The sequence below is a fragment of the Agelaius tricolor genome, unplaced genomic scaffold (genome assembly GCF_023055355.1).
Source record: "Agelaius tricolor isolate 1412-34295 unplaced genomic scaffold, bAgeTri1.0.p SCAF_2, whole genome shotgun sequence".
NCBI classification, from domain to species: domain Eukaryota; kingdom Metazoa; phylum Chordata; class Aves; order Passeriformes; family Icteridae; genus Agelaius; species Agelaius tricolor.
In genome coordinates this window covers 68,972,782-68,979,171 of record NW_027269262.1, presented here as the reverse complement: position 1 = coordinate 68,979,171, position 6,390 = coordinate 68,972,782, and the positions used below count along the sequence as shown (strand labels likewise).

The following is a 6,390-nucleotide window of genomic DNA, read 5'->3' as shown; positions in this document are numbered from 1 at the left end:
ATTATTCAGGCAGCTAGTGATGTTCTCCCCACCTTAACAGAAAGATGTAAAGGCTATAGAATTAAGGATGTGACAGGCTGGTTTCTAGAGGTAAGACTTCATTGTATCTTAATGATGCCCTGTAAGGGAAAAATAGTATGCAGTGTGAATGAAGTAATTCTTCACGTGACACTGAATTGTTAACACTTCCATATAAGTCTGTGATATGTGTAATTTTGTATTAATAATATCTTTCTAAGAACATAATCTGTGAGAAAGAATCCCTTTTGATCTGCAAGATAGGTTAGTATTTTTCATAGTAGTTGTAGATACTGTTTACCTTGATATCTACTTATCACTGATGGCATAGATAATCTCTAATGGTGAAAATTATCCTCCTGTATTATTTTTCCCATAATAACAGTGTGGATTTTACCAAGGCCTGTTCAAACTTGCCACTGGTTTCTCCTCATGACAGTCAGATTACAGAGCTGCCAGTGGAAGACCCTCAGCACTACAAAATGCTAAAGCATCCCAGGTCCCATACAGTGCTTATGAATTTCTCTCTGCTAGAAATAGGTACAGTAATGAGTGAAACGGTGTCAAGAACTAGCTGGGGAGAGCCTTTTAGAGAAAGACCATAAGACTTAAAACAATACTGTGCCAAGGCAAAATATCAGGAAAACTGTTTTAAATTCCTTCAGTGAAACATACACTGTGCAGAGGATTACTGTTTTAAGAAGAGGATGTTTAACTGCTTTGGCTGTATCATCGGGTGAGGTATTCACCCTCTTGGTAAAATTTTTGTAAAATATATTTAAACTTTCATGGCAAAACAGTCTTAGCCAGTCTTAAATGAATAACAGGAAATGTGAGTTTATTTTGAACTGTTTTGAACTGTTGCACAGACACCTGACTGAGGAATTATACAAAGCATCGTACCTCTAGGCCAAATTTCATTTTTGACATAGAACAGGCTTGAGGCTGAAGTCCTCTAACCTAATGAAGTTCTTCCCTTCTAGAAATTCTGTACATAAGGTTCTTAGCACCAAAGTATTTAAGATTGCTATTTTGGCTAATGAAATAAAACCCATTTGGCTAGAATTATCTAGAAGATTATCCTAAATAAATCAACAGGAATGTATCTTGCTTGGGCTAAGTCTTTTGATTTCATAATTCCTAAATAGTGAGGAAATTTTATCTGAAGGATTCTGTTTACATAATTGGTTGTCATTTATCTTATTGTTAACATGACAGTGGAATCCAACATTCTTTGAATTGTTAGAAGTAAATAATCACTAGGAAATCATAATAAAGTATTTTTCTGTCTCACATTATCAAAGGGAAATTGAATCTATTAACTTCTTCCACATCCTTTCATATGATTCAAACCTTATGTAACTTGTCTTGGGCTTTTTTTTTTTTTTGTATTTGAAATTCAGAAATTATGTTTCTATTGTTTTTTCTTTTGACTTTGTATCTGAAAACAATTTTTAAATCCTGCATTCCGTAAATATTTTTACACTGCTTAAAACAAAAATATTTCTAAAATCAAGAATGTATCATCTAGAGGAATTCAGTGCTGTCAACTATTTCTGGATAGCATTCAAATTTACAAAAAGGGTATCTCATAATTCAGCTGAATCATCATGAAAACCATGATTATGTTATGTGCTATTTAAACTATCTGGGAAAAAAAATGAGGAAACACAAGAGTCCAAAATGCAAGCAGTGGGATGTGGATCAGCTGAACATGAGCCAGCCGTGCCCAGGTGGCCAAGGAGGCCAATGACCCCTAGCCTGTATCAGCAGTAGTGTGGCCATCACGACCAGGGCAGGGATTGTCCTCCTGTTCTCAGCACTGGTGAGGCCTCACCTCGAATCCTGTGTCCACTCTGGGTCCCTCAGTTCGGGAAGGACATTGAGGTGCTGGAGTGGGTCCTCCAGAGGAGGACTATGGAGGTGAAGAAGGGCCTGGAATACAAGAGCTATGAGGAGAGGCCGAAAGAGCTGGGGGCATCCAATCACTCTTTACAACTCCCTGAAAGGAGGGTGTAACCAAGTAGGGTTTGGCCTCTTCTCCCAGGTAACAAAGGGCAGGACAAGAGGACACAGTCTAAAGTTGTGCCTGGGGAGGTTTAGGTGAATGTTATAATATCTGAAGAATAGAATTATAATATCTGAAGAATTTCTTCACAGAAAGGGTGATCACTGTCCCTGGAGGTGTTTAAGGAAAGACTCAGTGACATGGTGGTGTTCAGTCATAGGTTTGACTCAGTGATCTTGGAGGTCTTTTCTAAGCTGATTCATTCTGTGATTCTGTACTACATTATAACTTTATAATTATTTGATACATTATTTTCTGGTTTAAGAACATTGAAGAACTTGTCTAATGTAATTATAATTAACTTAGTGGAGTTACTCTGCATTTTTCTTGTGGAACTAGGATAAGCAGGTTTTCCTCACCTGAAACTGTGAATATATTAAAAAGCCAAGGGCAGAAATGCTTACCTGATGGTACTTTACCAGTGGGCTCTAGGCTGTGGCTCTATTCTCAACTTTCAGTGTGATATTTTCTGTCTTTTTTGAACTATTTCTCTTATATAACACCCCAAACAATTTATGAAGCTATTGTGTTGCAAGGTTCACTGACAATTTGAATCCAGTGAAGTCAGTCAATCAGTTCTAATATATTTTCTGCAAGATTCCAACCAAACTTAGGTTTCTGTAAAACAGGTAAATAAAATACTTTCCCTTTCCCTCCACAAAGGGGATTGGGAAGAACAGGACAAAGTGAAAAGATATTTATTTCATAGGGAAAGGGGGTTTATGTTTACACTCCACTTGTAAGGAAAAATATTCTCTTTCTCATGGCTTATACTTCCAAGATGCCTGGTGGAATAAAAGTTTTAAGAGGTGAATCTCCTACAAATGCAGATGTCTTTGCTGATTAATATCCTCTTAAGGGTTACATGAGGTATAATATACTGACACATGATAGGGTTAAAATGATAATTGTTAAAAAACCATATAATATGGGCTTGCTCTTGGTCTATTACCTTGATTTTTTTTAGAGAATATAGTAATATGAAAGGAATGGAGAGGGGAACCTTTTACACAGGAATAGTCCCTTCCTTTCCACCCTATGCTACAATTTTCATTATGCATGGTAACAAGAGAAGATAGAAGGAAGTATAATTTTATTTGAAAATAACACATGCATCTCAAGTGTTACCAGCTTGTCTAATTCTGTGCTTTCAAGAGAGACTTTAAATGCTTGCTGTAAGGCAAAACTTCCCTTGCCTGGGAATTACAGAATACTTCAGCGAGCTTTGCTGGATTGCTAAGGAATAAATGAATTTGGCTCTGTAAGTATGACATAGTGTACTTTAAATATACAAAACAAGGCAAAGGAAATTGTAAGTAAAGCTTTTTATCCCAGAGTATTGGAATCAATGAGCAAGGGCATAATTTAATCTCAGATCTTTATTATTGGTGATGATGGAAGAGCATGAAATAAACCAGTTTTGCTTTCCAGTCCCAAGTTGTCCAGAGGAGAGAGATTTGAAGAAAAACCATTGCAGTTCAAGTATACTTGAGCCAGAGATCAGAGAAAAAAATGAGGCTTTTCAAAATAAGTGTGCTCTACAGTTATTTTTCAGAACAGCTTTATACATTAAGAGGTACAATAAGTCATGCATTAAGTAACTGGAAATTGTTCCCTCCTTTGATTTATTAAAAAAAAAAAGAAGAAAAAGGAAATAAAAAGGAGGGGGAAAAGTGAAATTTCCCAGTGGGAAATATCTTTAAATGTTGTATCCCCAGGATATTTGGGAAAAATAATAGGCTATTATGGAAAAGCCTCAATATAATGAATGTGCAACAACTGGAAGTGAATATTATTTTCACAGAATCCCAGAAAAAGCTGAGTTGGAGGGGACCCTCAAGGATGAAGTCCAACTCCTGGCCCTGCACAGGACCATACCCAAGAGTCACACCAGGTGTCCAAGAGCATTGTCCAAATGCTGCTGGAGCTCTGTCAGGCTGGTGCTGTGACCACTTCCCTGGGGAGCCTGTTCCAGTGCCCAGCCACACTCCAGGTGAAGAACCTTTCTCTAATATCCAGGCTAAACCTCTCTTGACACAACTTCAGGCCATTCCCTTGGATCCTGGTCACTTCACATCTGAAAAGGACTCTACATGCCAATGAAGAGTAAGCAGGGCTTACTGTATATTCTTTTTCTATCCTTGACTGTTGGATCAGTTTAGGTTCAATTATGAAATATTAAGAGGTTATAGAATGATTGTACATGAACATCTGAGTTGAAGGTGATACATATATCACTAGACTTTTTATACTATAATTTGAAAACCATCTGAAGTTGATATAAATCTGGTTATAGGCATGAGTTTTGTGACCTCTGTTTCAGATACAGTTTCTGCCTTTGGATTTAAATATTTGCTTCCCTTTTCATTGTTCAGGAAATGAAGCTTGAAACTATCTTAGCTTAAGACATTTACCTCCAAGTTTCAATATTTTAAAATCTTTGAAAAACCTTTTTAATTCATAGAAAATTTAGAGGATTTTTTTTCATGAGGACTTTGGTAAAAGGATTGTAAACTTTAAGCTTTATGTAGCAAGTGGGTATATTTTTTGAAATGTAAGATACTGAGCTTTTTCTGAGTAAGGGAGGGTAAAATAATTTTTTGTCATATTCATGTATGTGAGGTAGTACCTGCAGAAGTTTACCAGATTCTGTGGAATTAATTTTCATTATGTTTTCATCTTTTATTATACTGTACACTTTTTATCACTGCTTTGCATTTGTTTTTATTTTATTACTGTGTTATTGGTCATCTTCCTTTCAGTAATTATGACACTTTATGGATACTATATTACTCTAATTAAGGGCTGAAAATGTGTAACATTCACAACCCTAAATTTGACTTCTAAGTACAGGATTCTGAGGTACCTAAGCAAAAGTAATACCCAAATTTAACCACTGTATGCCTTGCTTGCCCACTAGGGTTAATTAGGATCTGGTCAGCTCTGACCCAGAAGTCCACAGCTCTTAACATAAGCATGACACAACCTTCTTAGAAGGCCTGCTAACTGGAACACAAATAGATCATTCCCACAGTAAATTAATGCTCAAGTAAGCTGTCTAAAGAGCTTAGGGGGAGAAACAGGGCAGAACAGGGAAAGAGAGATGTATAATGCTTCATACATATTCTGTCTTTTTTAGGTTCAAAATCAATGGCTCTGTAATCAGGTGGTGGACCTGGCCAGAAACTTCACATCAGAAAACAGTTCAGAGTCAGAAAAAGGTGGAAGGGAGCTGTATTTCTTCTAATTGTTATTTTTCTATGTACAATTCAATTTAAAAACCAGCCCACCCTAAACCCTGGCTTAGGTTGCCAAATACATAATTTTGTCTGCGTGGGGTAGCATTCTCATGCAGCAGGGCTGACTTTTAAGAGAAGAGAGACTTAGGGTTGTTGTTCAGGAAAGTGGACAGGGCCCGTGAGGTACTGTGAGCATATGGACTGGACATTCATTTCAGGTAGCTTAGGAAGAGCTAACAATTAAAACCAGAGACAGTCTTTATGTTTCCTGGCAGCTGCATATTTACCTGCATTTACTGAAAGAATAATTTGTCATTTCAGGATTGTAGGATTGTTGTCTGTTGTCAGCCTTCTCAATTTATTGGAGTCTGTACTGGCCCTGGTAGCATGGAGGATGGGGTGTCAGAGATCACAGCCCCGTGTCCATTCTCCAGTTCTGCTGTAGGGCAGGATGGGGGCTGCCAGGCCATATCCTGCCTGTCTGTAGTAGTTTCACAGAAGCGAGTAGATTGGAAAGTTGTGGTGGTGAATATTTGCAGGTAGTGCTAAGTGCCTTGCTGTGGGAATCTCTGGACTATATTAAATGGATTACACAGGGCAGTCTGGAGATGTCAGCTGAGCAGGCTGTATAAATACAGGCAGTATATTTCATACGTGGGTGAGGGTTGTACCTTACCATACCTGTCTTCATGAGATCATGAGAATGGTAACAGTCACCATGGCAAATCCTACAAAAAAGCTGTATTCACAATGGTCTAATACATCCACAGCCTTGTGCATCAGTGTCAGACAGCATTTCTTCAGAAAGGATAGGACTCTGCTGCAGGATACATTACAGAATACTACCCTGTAATGTTCATGGGCAGGGCAGGAACCAGCACCCATAGTGGATCTGGTTACTTGGGTTTGTTCAAGAACCAACAAGATCAGTTTTTTCACTCTATTAGATTATCTCACATGGACTTGCTCACCCCCAGCATTATATCTAGGTCTTGGCTTCCCTTCCCAGCAGGGAGGTCATGGTTGGTCCAGGAATGCTGGAACCAAAGCCATGTTGGATCTCTT

The 6,390-nt window shown here is 38.0% G+C and overlaps 1 long non-coding RNA gene across 1 annotated transcript in view; it reads left to right on the top strand.

Moving 5' to 3' along the window:
• The window catches only part of LOC139587274 (uncharacterized), a 28,519-nt gene that overhangs the window by 1,137 nt on the left and 20,992 nt on the right, over positions 1-6,390 (top strand). The gene's annotated exons all lie outside the window — the stretch shown is intronic.